Source organism: Toxotes jaculatrix, chromosome 6 (assembly GCF_017976425.1).
Source record: "Toxotes jaculatrix isolate fToxJac2 chromosome 6, fToxJac2.pri, whole genome shotgun sequence".
NCBI lineage: Eukaryota > Metazoa > Chordata > Actinopteri > Toxotidae > Toxotes > Toxotes jaculatrix.
In genome coordinates, this window is record NC_054399.1 from 24,169,978 (window position 1) to 24,184,746 (window position 14,769).

Genomic DNA, 14,769 nt, shown 5'->3' on the forward strand with positions numbered 1-14,769 from the left:
TGTGAACCGTTGCACCTTTTTCTCTTTCACACCCTTGAACATTAGGCTCTCTCTCTCTCTCTCTCTCTCTCTCTCTCTCTCGGCCTCTGTTCTCTCATCACACTGGTCCCCTGGAGCCCCATTAATAAGCATCTGTTTGTAATTACATCCCTGCAGCCACCAGTGACACAGAGGTGCCCTGGCACAGAATCTCTGGCAGCCAGTGCCTCTGCCTTAATGTTGGTGCCCCCTCCCTACCCTCAGCACCCCACTACGCCAACCCCTGTGCCCAAAATAGTTTAATGAGGAGCTTTTTAATGCCTTTATTATGGGAGAAACTGGCACCACGAACCAAAGCCTTATGCCACGCCGCCCCCACCTCAGCTTGCTAACTAACCGCCGGAGGTAATGCTGTGTGAACGCCTTGCCCTCAGGATTGGGGAACATTTAAAGCCTGTGTTGCCATTTTGTTTTTAATATGCTAACCCGTTACCACACACTCCCGCACGCACCTACCCCTGCATACATCTTGCTTGCATGCAAACAAGCATTCACGCACACACACATTACACAGCTGTGCAATCAGGCATCCTCGGGGGCAGTGATTTACTACCCGGGACTATTTTATTAATTTAATTACACATTTACAATCATTCTTCTCAGAGGAAAACAGGGAGAAAAGTGCTGCCTGTGTGTTTTTTGCGGAGGCAGCCAATCTTGTTTTATTTTATGGCCGAGAGAAAGATGTTGTTTTATTTTATGAGTGGCCTCAAGGTTTCCTTAATGTGTTAGAAACATAAAGGGTGTGTCCTGTAAAGCAGAGGTCTTTAATGCTCTCTTTGTTTGTTTGGTTTCTTCTCTTTAAATTTCCACCAGCCCGATGAGGGAAACAATCACTCACCGTTAAACAAACAGGGAAGCCTTTTTTTTTCTGTTTCATTTTCTAAACGCAGGGTGTCTGTCAGAATGAAACTGTTGCAGAGACAATGCCTGGTCTTCATACTGAACCAGCTGAGGATCTGCTTTTCGTTTCGCTATGTCATTATTTCTCAATTTGCAGATCAAAATGGGCCATTAGTCTGTGTCAGACGGCTTCCCACATGACAGGAATAAAAAATGAGTCGTTGCGAGTTTGAGTCACAGCAGGATGAGAGATGAAATTCGCAAAGTTTCATCCATGAAGGGGAAAAAAATCTGTCACAGCGTTGTAACTCCACCAGGATGTGAGCTGCCTGACAAACATGAAACAATATCCCTCAGTCTGTGCTTTTAAGAGACAGTACGGAGAAAACAACACCGTAGGTGCAGGAGATGCTATAGGACAACAGCTTCAGTCAGTCAGAACCTTAATGACAAAATATTGTGGTAAAAACCAAAAACGAAAGTTTTGCATGAGGTTCTGTAAATGGAGTCGAGGCCCCACTCATGCCAAATCATCTGACGAAAACAAGTCCCATTTTCTTGACTTTAAATTTTCAGAAACACAACTGTGCTCCCTCAGAGCTTTGAACTTGCTCCTCATTTCCCTCAAATTGCCATTCCAAAGCACTCAAGTCACATTAACACTCTGATATTACAACTGGGTTTGACAGATGAAAGTTGAAATTGTTGAAGAAGTTCAGACACGAAACTCGTTCGAGTAAAAAAAAAAAAAAAAAAGTGCCAGTGAACTTGTGGCTTGCACTGCTTGTCCTGAAGGTGTTCTCTTTCCCTTGTGTTGTAATCTCAACCAAAGAACACACAGTACCAAATCTGGATACTCCACCAAGTCGTGACCTCGAGCTGGGACCGTAGTGGGTGTATCACGCCAATCATCTCATCGCCTTTCTCTATAGGGGCCGGTCAGATACGCCGCCATTTGCATTCATGGATCTGTCGTTAGCATGTGGCCGTCAGCTCTCAGGGAGGTTCGTCTGCGGTGGAAAACATCAGTCAGCCGCCAGCGTCTGACAGAGCTCATTACTCACGTTACCGGCTGACGATGGCAAGGAGCCTCGGCTTCAAGTCAAGACATCCAGCCTCGCCTGTTATTTGGGCCCTTCAAGTGCCGGAGCAGAACACACACAGACAGGGCTAAACACAGCCAGCAAATCAAATCCATGGTCATGGAACTGGTAATAGATATGGCTGACAGTCACTGTGTGTGTGTGTGTGTGTGTGTGTGTGTGTGTGTGTGTGTCGTGTGTCGTGTGTCGGCAGAGGTGTGCACAGTCTCTCGAAAGGCCAGGGACAAAAATGTAGGAGGGGCACCTCTTCTGCACACATGACCTGGGTTATATTTAAGGAAAGGGTTCAGTCACAGCAGAGGGGCACCTGCTGGGGGATCAGGGCAACTCTATGACCAGAGGGCACCTGGGTCATCACTTTAGCCAATCATAGCTGGGCTCTTGGGCCAGTGAGATGGGCACTATAGGGCCAATCATGGTGGCATGTGGGCCGACCGGAGGGTCTCTGAGGGTGAACATAAACATAGTGGCACTCCAGAGGACCAAAGGGGCCTTCACTGGGCCACCTGGACAAATACAGTACGTAGACCGATTAGAGGGACACTTGGTGACTTGATTTTGGGACATTTGAGGCAGAAACATTTCATGACTTTCAAAAACATCTTTTCCCACATGTCTCTCATGTGCCCTGATCACTGCTGCCCTGAACACAAAACACACACACAGACATACAGACACAGAAGGCCGTATGTGTGTGAATGAACACACGAGTTCTCCATGATTGAAGTGATTATTAAACTAAACTACGACACCTGTTAACATTCACGTCTGTTACTGTGCGTGAGTATGGCCTGAATTATGGCAAAAGAAACAGTTTCCCACCACCACCGCCTCTGCTGCCGAGCTTTGTACAACAAGCTGACTAACCTCTGGCCTGCAAGAGGCAGATTATTACAAGAATTTAGCTTAATGAAAACAGACACACACACATTAAGCCATCACAGGAAGAATGACTTGCAACGGAGATTACAGCATCGCCTGTGAGTCAAATGTGTGATATGCTTTATGAGGACGAGGGAAAACAAAAACACATGGATCCACTTTGATTTTATAAATGGAGGATCTGTTGGCTTAGTGGCGTCCAAGGTCGTGACACGTACACACACAAAGCACACACGCACATACACACACACTCCTCTCTGAAGCCATAATCAGATCTGAATCCCATTTGTGCCATAAAATGTTTATGATTGCACACACAGACATTTCTTATCCAATATGAGAAAAGTGTAGATCAATGTGTGTGTGTGTGTGTGTGTGTGTGTGTGTGTGTGTGTGTGTGTGTGTGTGTGTATGTGTGTGTGTGTGTGTGTGTGTCTGGGGAGGGTTCCAAATTAGGCTATAATTGAAAACAAATCCACATAGTAGTTTTTTGAGCTGTAATGAGGTTAAGTCACTGTTTGCCTCCTTCACTCCGTCAGTCACAGTGAGGAATCGTGTGAGACAGAGACATGCGAGTCGCTGCCCTGCGACTTGGCTGCTCCTCTGTCATGGGAGAATAAAGCCAGCATCACACCTCATCCATCCAACTGCTGGACATCTGCCATACACACACACACACACACACACACAAACACACACACACACACACACACACACACACACACACACACACACACACACACACAGGACTAACCCGAGCCTCTCCGGGGCCCTAACAAGGATCTGATTTCCCACCAAACTTGCAAATGTGCACAAACTGTATGACAGTGTGTCAGTCTCATTCTAATGAAAAGTGCCAAAACAAAACAGGAAATTATCATTTAGAGTCCCTGATTTTGTTGTGTCACCAGTGTGTTGCACAGCCACTCAAAGTGTTGGACACATTGAATTTGTCAAGTTAAAATCCCAAATTTATTCTATCATGCTCCCAAATTTGTCATTAGTTTTACACTGTTGGAAGTTGGAAGAAAATATATTTTACCTCTTCTCATGAAATGACTGTGACAATGTGATTTCTTCTTGATAGATAAAGTGTATACCTTCTCAAAACTTTGTTGATCAGTCTCTTCCAATGTGATTACTGATGTGTATATTTAGGAATAAAAAGAGGAACGTGTCTGAAAATAAAATTATTCAAACTTTATCGGGAACAGTGTAGTTCTAAACTTTGTTATGAACCACACATTCCTAATTTATTTTGATAAAATATTTTCCAAAATGTCCAAATTTATCATAGCAACTCCAAACTGGTTATAGTACACCATGAATCTGTAATTTATTTAATTGTTCTAAAATGCATCAGAAATATTACCTCTAATGCATTTTAGAACAACCCCAAACTGCGACATCACAAATTTGCTTTGTCAAAAATAAATAAAGAAAATGAACCAAAACAAAGCTGTGTTCACATTTTTAATTTCTTTGGGGCCCGAGGTGGCTGAGGGCCCCAAAGCAGCAGCTTTGTACGTTGTCTTTGTATGTTACGATGCCTCGGGTCAACTTGTACAACTCGTGACTGGAGCACCTGAAGGGAATGAGCTGTCTATGTGTGTGTGTGCATGCATATGTGTGTGCATTGCGTGTTGGCTGGAATAAAAACCCAGCAGAGTGGTAATACATCACACTGGTGGAAGCTTTTTCCTCACCACATCTCATCTGTGGCTGGAGGATCCTCCGCTCTGTGATATTAAACCCTGGCGCGGTGCATCATCATGAGAACCCTCAATGTCTGGCAACCTCGCAAAGCACAGCAATGCCCTCTTATTTTCACCAAACAAAAGCTTTGAGCTGTCAAAAAGCACCCATCTGGAGCCAAAGAGAGAGGCTTCATTGTTCTCCCTCCACCTCTCCTCCACGACCCCATCTTCCTGTTGTGCCGGCTTGGCGGCGAGAAGGGGATTTTTATTTTGGTTTCTCTGCTGGAGGTCAAAGTTCCCTGGGATGTGGAATCAGAGGAGATGTTGCCATGTTTCCCCTCCCTCATTTTTCAACCCTTCCCAGCAGCCCCTCTGGGATACTGAGCAGCACATTTCATCTTCCATGAGAAACGGCAGTGAGTTGCACTGTTGAGGCGGTGCAGTTTAGTGATCACACGGCTTGCAGAGGTCTGTGCAAGCACGCGATCCCACGTATGATGCCTACGCAAGCATGAGAGCGAGCACATGTGCTGCTACAGATGATTTCACAAACACACCCACGCACTTAGATATTGCTCAACGCTGACTATTTATTTATTTATTTACAACCTGGGTGTTATTTGTGTAGTCGGAACCATCGTTTCTATCATTTATGGAAGAATTTACTCATCAGCTCCAGTAAATATAAATAAGTAAATAAACACGGAAGCAAGGACTTGAAGTCAAAGCATTTATCAGGAGCATTATAGTTGATTGCAGTCACTGAATGCATTTCTAAACTTGCAGGTACACCAGGCAGTGTTTGGATATTATTCTGAAAGTCCACCTTCATGTGAGCTGTTAATTAGTGTTTTATAGAACTGTGTTAAATTTGACTTTTGCTCACATGGTGATGCTTTAAACCTGTGATGCTGTTACAAATGTTAGAAGATCCAATAAGAATAATGAACAAAGCTTCCAAAAACGACCCAACTTTTGAAATACGACAGTTTTTCTCAAAGTCTGTGGGTGTGAGGTGGAGCTCTTTAGGGGCCCAGGCCAATTACATCATTATCTTAACCGAGTTGACTGAGGAGAGGCCTCCAGACCTTTTTGTCCAAACACAATCAGACGAACATTCATCACAGCAAAAAGCTGTTTTCTTTCCTCCTTCCTCCGCTCGTTGTACACTCATTCCTTCTGAGTCACAGAGGAGATGTTTTGATGACACACCTCCATGTGATGCCAGGTAAGCATCTGACACAGGGATGAGTGGCCTGCAGACGTGTCCAGCCGCAGCGGCAGCAGAAGCCGCAGCATTCCTGTGTTTGTGGCCGATAGACAGACAGCAGAGATGACTCTCCCTTGTTGCGCAGCAGAATGATGAGTCATTAAGTGTTTTTAGGAGGCCTTTTTAGATGTCTGCTTCCCTCCCCACCCTCCCGCCTGCCCGGTTCAGCCCGGCTGTTCATTGCAAATTAGGGGGGTTTAATATTTTCCGTGCACTGTGTCCAGGACATTTACAGTTGGCGTCAGGGTACGCTGTTGGTCTGAGGGGAGGCACTTTGAAGTGTTTGTGGTTTCGCCACATCTGCAGGCAAGATGTGCATACGGGGCTGGGGGTTTGGGGGATGGAGGGAGGAGGCGGTTCAGAGGAGGAGGTGGAGAGTTTCTGTCGGTGCCCCTAATGTCATGTGACAATGAACAACATCCCTTAACTCTTTCCCAGGATCGCTCGGTCGAGCAGCCCGTGGCGGTGCGGCCGTTAATTTCTCATTTCTCATAGGGAAATGTGTGCAGTGTGCATGTTTTCTATCGAGAACCAAATGTGGCGGGCTACATGTGTTTGTGTACACACACAAACAGCAACCCTGTCCACAAGAAGAGGAGGATCATGAGGCTGCGCTGAAAGAGGGACTTTCCCAACATGTGCTTTTTATGTTGTAAGGGAGGTGTCTCTACTGTAATGTTGATAAATGCCCCACATTACTCCGGCATTTAGGCTCCAAACAAGAACCCTGGCTGAGTTGATTAAATGCTTGTTTGTACAACTTTGCCGAATCATTATTTTCAGTTTGTTTTGCACGTTCTAAATATAGGCGAAAAAGCTATAAAAAGAGATTCCAAACACGACCATCACGGCTTCTAAACTCCAACCACAGGGCAGGGGTAAAGCCAGGGTGGTGCCGCAGTGCCCCATTAAACGGTATCGTAGTACCCGTTAAACATCTCGTCAGACGTCGGTCGCCTCAGTCTGCTCCTTTTCTTCGAGGCCAAAGCTTCTCCCTGCAAGCCGCCAAAGCAAAGTGCAGCGTCTATACAGAATTAAGCCCCCGCCACAGGGACATCGATTTAATCATCAGTTTATGGAGCTGGATTTCGCTGAGCCCATAGTTGCCGCGCCCACAAGTATTTTCACATTTCATTAGTTGGAGGGCTTTGCCAGGGTGGCGGCGGAGGCAGAGGGAGGCGGCGGTGAGCTGGTGTTGATCCCAGCATTGGAATTTTGACTTCTTTATTTTCCACACTTTTATTCCCGCCATATTCCTCTCCCTCCCATGCTCCCAGACGCTAGCGCTGCCATTTGCAACCATTATTAAAGTCATATTTCACAGCTTAGTTCATAAAATCACCCAACTTGCTTCAAATTAGTAGGATTGCTCTCCAGCCCCCCTTCCCCCCCTCCCAATCCCTCTTGGCTCCCCCTGCAAACATCAGAGAGACTGATGGGTTAGCAGTGCATTTCTCAAAGTTTTTGCCATGGAGCTGTGAGCTGCCATCGCAGGTCAGGATCCCTCAGCTCACATCAGGTTCAGGTTTAAGTCTTGGCTCCTGTACACATGGCAGTGAATTTCCTCACACCATAAATACTGTGATGATTGAGACTGTAAGTGTGACGGAGTCAGTCTGCACAGATACAGGCCCACTGTTCAGGCTTTCACCAACATTCTGCATATCTGAGAATCAATCCACATGTGTATCATTTGCACTTTGCATAAGTTTTAGGAAACATGTTAATGTGACTGTCAGTCAAAAGGCTGAGGACAGGTGTTTTCCTGCAGTGGACTTTTGATCAAACTTGAGCTCCAATATTTCATTAATTCTTCATTGAATTAGCATAAAGAATAATAATATTTAATATTTCTGCAGTCAACACTTACAGGTCAGTCTGTTCAGAGATGCAGCTTGTTCACAAACAGCTGGATCGTGACCCCAAACATGAAGTCGTGTCAGGTATGTCAGGTGGAAGGTGGGTCAAATGTTTGTCTGTATCAGCATACTCCCACCAATCACTGTATTCAAAACACCTGTGTATTCACACAGTGTGACAGTAGATACAGGTCTGGAGCTTCAGTTCATGTTCATATCAGATATCAGGTGCCACATGAATGAACCCAGTGGATTTTGTGATACTCCCTCACATTCCCTTTTCAACAGCATTGGATTTTGAAAAGGGAATGTGTAATTCTGTCATATGTGTAAGTAAACAAACAAACAAATAAACCCTCTGTGACTGTTTCAAGGAGTAAACAGTGATAAAAAGCCAACGAGAGGTATTTCCTACCCACATCAATCAAAACATTTGATGTTAACTGTGAAAGACTTTGATGCATGTTTTTACTTGATCATTCGCTTCACAATTAGCATCACTCATCATCTCAGTTATACCCAAATTACTTCTAACTACACTCCCTCCCTGGAACAGTCAGCCCATATGAGGGGCAAATTACTATTAGGTTTGACTAAAAATGTCGCCCATGTGAGTCCAATAAATTTCCCCTTCACATCTTAACCGCTGGGTGTTTCAATGTTCCCCTTGTATACAAGCCCAGGAACACGACTAAACAATGTCTCCTTCCATCATAAACTCCTTTAGTGTGGTCTTAAAAGTTCACATCCTGTTTTCCTCAAAATGCAAACACCCTGCTTGAGGTTGAGCTTCGAGTGGCTTAAAACCAGGAGAGAAAAAAAAAAGAAAACACACACACAAGAAGCTTAAAGATGCTGCTGTCCTTTCCTGTGTGGGAGGAAGAGAGTGGGGAGTGGTTTCAGACTGAAGGAGGCGTTCACCGTCTCCTCCTTTCTGTCTCACTGCTTGTGTGATTGAAGCAGTAGGGACATCCAGACTGTCCTCAGCAGAAAAACAACAGCACTGGTCCTTTTCCAAATGCCTAAGACAAGAAAAGACAGAACATTGTTATAGTCCTCCTGAACCTCAGAAACATTTGACGTGGGGGACTGCTGTATGTGTCCAGCTTCCTACTGAAACTCTGCAGGGATTTCTCATAAGTGACCACAGTCAATTATGTGGTCCAATTGACCACAGTCTTTCCTTAACCTTAAGAAAGCAGTTCCTTATTACTATGATGACGATGGTTCCCCTACCATGACCAATTAGCAGTTTAACCTGCCATGGTCTTTCCACAACCCAAACCAAGTAGTTCTTGTCCCCTAAAAGTCCCCAAATCAGAAAACTCACGTGTTATAAACTCACCATTTATAACATATTTGGAAATTACAACTCTGAAGAAAAGTACTTGCATACATAAGGAGAGCTGCATCAGCATGAAGGTGTTAGCTCAATAACAGTGAGAAGCATCCGATTATAATGGCCACGCTGCAGATGTCAGTAAATATGACCGGACGTTACTAGTGAGGTGGTGACCAAACAGATGACGAATGAGTCTGTGATGGGGAAACATGAATGAAGCAGCTGAGGCCAATGCAAGCGTGACTTCATTGCTCTGCCTGAACTCATGTTAAGCTCCTTTTAAAAGTTTCTCCACGTTAACCTGCTTCACCATGAAAGGCTGGAAATATTTGTCTTCGTTTATTTTGATTTGGCTCTATGGTCTCCTGCCCAGAATTAGTTTGGGTGTTTTATCTAAAATGCATGTGGAGGTCAATGGAACTTTGCTGGTGGTGATAAATTCAGCAAAAAAAAAAAAAAAAAACATGCACAAACTGTTATTGTTCCTTGTACTGTTTCCATTGGAACTAATTTGTACTGAAGAAATACATTCCTATTAAAACTGTTGGCAGCGTCAACGGGCAGCAACATGCAGAACAACCTTTTGCGTTTGATGAGTGTACAATATTCAATATGCAGGTTGTGGACAGTGGGTTTATCAAAGCTTGTTAAAAGCTGCTGGAAGCACATGGACTGAACCTGACAATGTGCTGATAGACTAGGGCCTATGCTCTAAAAGAGGCTAAGAGGCTGCATATATAGATAGATATATAAATAGATAGGTAGATGTACTTTATTGATCCCTAACAGGCAAATTCTTGTGTTACAGCAGCAGTAGAAATATCGCACTGCATGTAGTCATTTTATTTATTGTTAATATAAAAATTTGATTAGTGGAGCTTTAATAAAGTGTTTTGCTTTATGATAACCATTTCTCGTTATTCTGTGGTTGTAATGTAGGAACATTGTTGGAATAATTGATTTGAAAAATTGGCAGTAAACCTTCAGAAACTTTGCCAGAGAGTGTTATGTGGAGTTTTACAGAAACCTCCAATTACAGCAGTTGGCGAGTGGACTGCGTGGTCTCACTGTATAAAAGACATACACGCACGCACGCACGCACGCACACACACATGCACACACACATAAACCAGGCACCACAAAATGAAACTGAATAATAAACTGTTGGCATCAAACCGCAACTTATTCTGAAGGCCGAACCCCCACCGGCAGAAATGAGCTCTGCCTCCCAAGATCAAGAGACAGGAAATACCTGCCGCTGAAGGGCCGACTCGCTCAGGTCCCAGCAGATTTACTGGAGCAGCTAATGGCTCCAGCAGCGGGGCCTGTTTCTCTGCCCTCCTTCTCATGAATACACCACATCACACACACACACACACACACACACACACACACAGAATATCTACTCTAAACTTTTCTTCCATCAAATGTCTCAGTACCACCATGGAGAGAAGTACTCCGTTACAAATAAAATATAGTTCTGTATAATTTGATTTGAATTAGTATCAGCAAAGGAAAAAACGGGATTAAGAAATCCAGTGGTTCCTGAGATTTTTGGGAACCACTGGTAAAAATAAATAAATAAATAAATAAAAATCAGAACACTCAGAAGATAAACACAAAAAAGTAATGAAAGGAAAGGGAAGGAGAAGAAACAATGAGAGAGGGAAGAGAACAAACAAATAAACGTGGTGTTAGTGTGTAAAATGTAATACTCAAAGTAAACAGTGACTCCAGTCATCACAGAAACACTGTGACACTGTGAGCAAAAAGGACAATATTTCCTCTAAACTGCAAAGAGGAAAAGAAGCAAGCGTCTCAGAAGGAAGATACCCAGGTAAGAGAGCCTCTAAACTTCACTGCAGTTTAACTCAGAGTAAATCAGCAGTTACTTTCCATCTCTAATGCTCAATCATTCAGCATACTCATTCACACACACACACACACACTTGACTCTCCACATGCACATCTGACACACACACTTGACTCCCTGAAGACACACAACACGCTCCAAACCTCGCCTGGCTCTCTGCTCTGAGTCACGTAGGAAAAAAAGATTTAATCATGGGAGTAAATTGGCTCGGTGGAAAAATGATTCGTCGGGGCATAATGTGCATGTGCGAGCCATTTCAACTCATTACGGCATGATCTGAAAGGTTATGGAATTGAAACCAGCATGAGGGACAGAGCTTCCAAGGGCACCGAGAGCGCCGGGCGCCCCCGAGAGCGGCTCCACATGTTGTCAGACAACACGCTACCATGGCAACACGGAGGGTGGGAGCGGCGGCACAAAGTGTGGGTGAATCTAATTGGGTGGCTCAGCTCTCAAACCTCACTCAGAGCAATGAAATTAGGTGTTTGTTGTACTCTGAATTAATGTATACACTCGCACTTACCACTTACACACACAGACGCCATCATCTGTGCTGTGTGTTTCCAGCTGTGATGTGCTCTGTGTGATTCACAACCTGCATGTTGTTTGTTGTCTGAGGCAAAACGCGTTTGTTTACGGGAGAACACATACCACAAGGCCAAAAGTATGTGGATGCTCAAACATGCCACCCATGTGTGATGGTTGAACATGTGATTGTGACACCATGGGAATGAATGAGCTGCTGTAACAGCCTCCACTCGCATGGTTTCAGGCTTTCTACCAGATTTTGGTCAATCTAAACAATAAAGCACGCTGTTTGTCCAAGTGTTTTCTGATCTGACACCCCGATCAGCAGGGTGAAGTCTGCGCTTTCCAAATGTTACACATCACTGCTGGAAAATAAGTGTGTTTTATGATGTGACAACACTATGGTTAAGGCTTGGTTAGGTTTAGGCACAACAACAACTTGGTTAAGGTTAGAAGTAGATCATGGTCTGGGTTAAAATTGCTGCTTCGTTTAGATTAGGGGACCTTCATCGTCGTGGTTACAGTAATAACCACATGGTTAAGTTTAGGGAATGATCATGGTCATGATTTAAAGAAACAGCACTAACAGTCAGTTGGAAATAGCAAAAGTACGATGTTTTTCTCCCTGTGTGGGCTTTGAGGCTCCACAACAATGTCACCTGAACTTCCTCCTTTGTTCCTGTCGTGCTTACTACAGACAGTAGAGGGTTTTGTCTCTTTGATGATGGAACCACGTCATACTGGGCCACTCTCTGAGACAACTGGAAATGACTGAGGCTGCTGTTGTTCTTGGGAGGTTTTTGGATTTTGTTCCCATTCAGACACGTCGGAGCATCAGTGAGGTCCAGCGCTGATCGTAGTATTTAAGTGTTAAGTATAGAGTTGTGCATCACTGAATTAAAACCCGTTACACCACACAAGGTAGTTCTTACTTAGAGATTAGTTGTCAACGTAAATATGAAATATGTATGTAAAAATAACATGAAACATGGTTGACATATTTGATGTGACATTTGATTAACATGCTGATGTAAACTGTACATAATGTCTCACCAGAATAACACAGTGCTCCTCAAATTACAAAATGTTATGCTAGTTTAGGTTAGCATGATCTGGTACATATTATTTCCCACTTGTTATAAACTGCATGCTGTTGGTTGGGACAAGTCAAGTTCTTCCACAGAGAAGTGGGAAAACCATTTCTTTATGAACCTGGCTTTATACCGTTGACCTGTTGATTACACGCCTTATGATTTACATCCAGTGCCAACCTTCAGACCCAATGCAGTAAATACTGTGCCCAACATGTAGTGAGGCTGAATGTATGAGAAGGGAGATCAGGGTGGTGTTTGGACATCAAGCCCATCTGGCTTTCATGCATATTTTAGTTAAACTGGAGTTTTCACTGAAGTCAGTGGAAAGAAGAAGGACGAGAGGACAGAGGGAGGGAAATAAGGCAAAAAGGAAGTAGAACTGGGAAAAGGAAGGACAGAACTGTTCTTCAAGGCTTATCTAATGTTATTTCTTCTTTGATAAAAACTACAGATGTCACTTTAATTTCATGTAGTTTTCAATAAAACACATCCTGAACAAATAAACAGTACAGTGTACTTTTACTGTGTATAGGCCTCTGGGTCTGCACATATAGCCAAGAACACAGTGACCCTGCACTGCTCCATCATAGTCACAGTGAATCACACACACACACACACACGCACACGCACACACACACACACACACACACACACACTTTCACGCCAGCTCCAGATGGGAATAAATTCCTTTTTTCATTGTTGTGAGCAATGTTTTCCGTCAAATGTTGCTCAGCAGGAAGGTCATTTTTGGGAAGAGAAATGATTCCTTCATTCTGGTGCTCGGTTTCTTTTCCAGTGAGCGGTTTCAGTGATCTTGGGACATATTGGGCTGTAGTTAGAACCTACTGTACATCAACATTTGTCATCATTTGTTTGGCTCAGAGATTAAACCCTTATAGTCAGCAGCACCTGATCCAGGCTCCAAACCCACATTGCTGGATGAAATACTACATGTTCAGGGCTGGGCCAATAAAAGGCCTGTGTAACTAATCCCTGTCCTCTGAGCCGAGGAGAGCTGAGTGGGGCAAAAGAAAAAAAATTAAAATCCTCAGACCCTTGACAACATGCTGGGAGAGTTAAAACCCAGAATGGGCAGCCAAAGAAAAAACAGCCCAAAAATCATCAGGTCTTTTTTTTTTTCAGTGACATGATTTACTATGAGAACTGGAGATGAAGAGAAAGCACATTCCTCTGGTCTGAATTCTCCCAGGGAATGGAGGTTAGGCTTACTCTTCTCTCTGTCTCGATGAAACCATCCCGGCTCCGGAGACTGACTGACTGAGGTTTCTGTCGACTGTAGATTCCACAAAGACTCAGTCTGTTCAGGATGAAAGCTCAGACTGTCTGAGCTGATGCCTCTGCTCTGGAAAATGACCCCTCTGGTGCTTCCTGGGGGTGTTTACTATCTTCACATGAGGGCGGAAGCTATAGCGTAACCGCCACTGTGTCCTTCCAACAAGCATTAGAATAAAGTGTGAAAGGCTAAAGCCCCGTTAGCAGCCCCAAGAGGCTGAAGTGTTAATTGCACCCCACAAAATAAAAGTACTGAAAAGAACAATGGCATGACAATTTACCCATGTGTTTCTATAAGTTACCATTATTTTTCTCTGTCAGACCCACATGCGTTAGTATTCACCTATGAATACCCACATCGAATATCATGGTAATCCAGCCATGAGAAAATACTGCCACAGACCAAAGTGCTGGTCAGGAGAAAACTGTGGAACCCGACAGAAAGGTGAGAGGTCACAATCTCTTTCTAATCTGCTGTTTAACAGCAAGATTTTCACTGAGGTTCAGAGGAGCTATAAACACTTTTGTCTTCAGCGTGTTATGAACTGATTCTTTTCAAGCATAACCGAGCCTCAGCCACTGGCGGCTAGCTGGGAAAACTTTGACAAAGGTTGATGTCATCTGACCCAGAGTGCTAGTACAGCCTCAGACAGCAGGAACAGATGCTTGTTGACTATGTTTATAAAAAAAAAAAAAAGGATTTGAAGGCAGCCACACCCATGTTTTCCATCAAATGTACGATGTCTTCACTGGAACCATAAAAGAAAAATGCATCCATATAAACTTTAAGATAAACTGTCCATAACAAATTTTATGAAGGACATCCAGATAGCTGAATGTTTTAGGTCTGTACCACGTGCTAACTATTATGTCCCTGGTTTGATTGCTGCTGGGGACCTTTGTTGTATGTCTCATTCCCTGTCTGTCTCCATACTGTCCACCATCC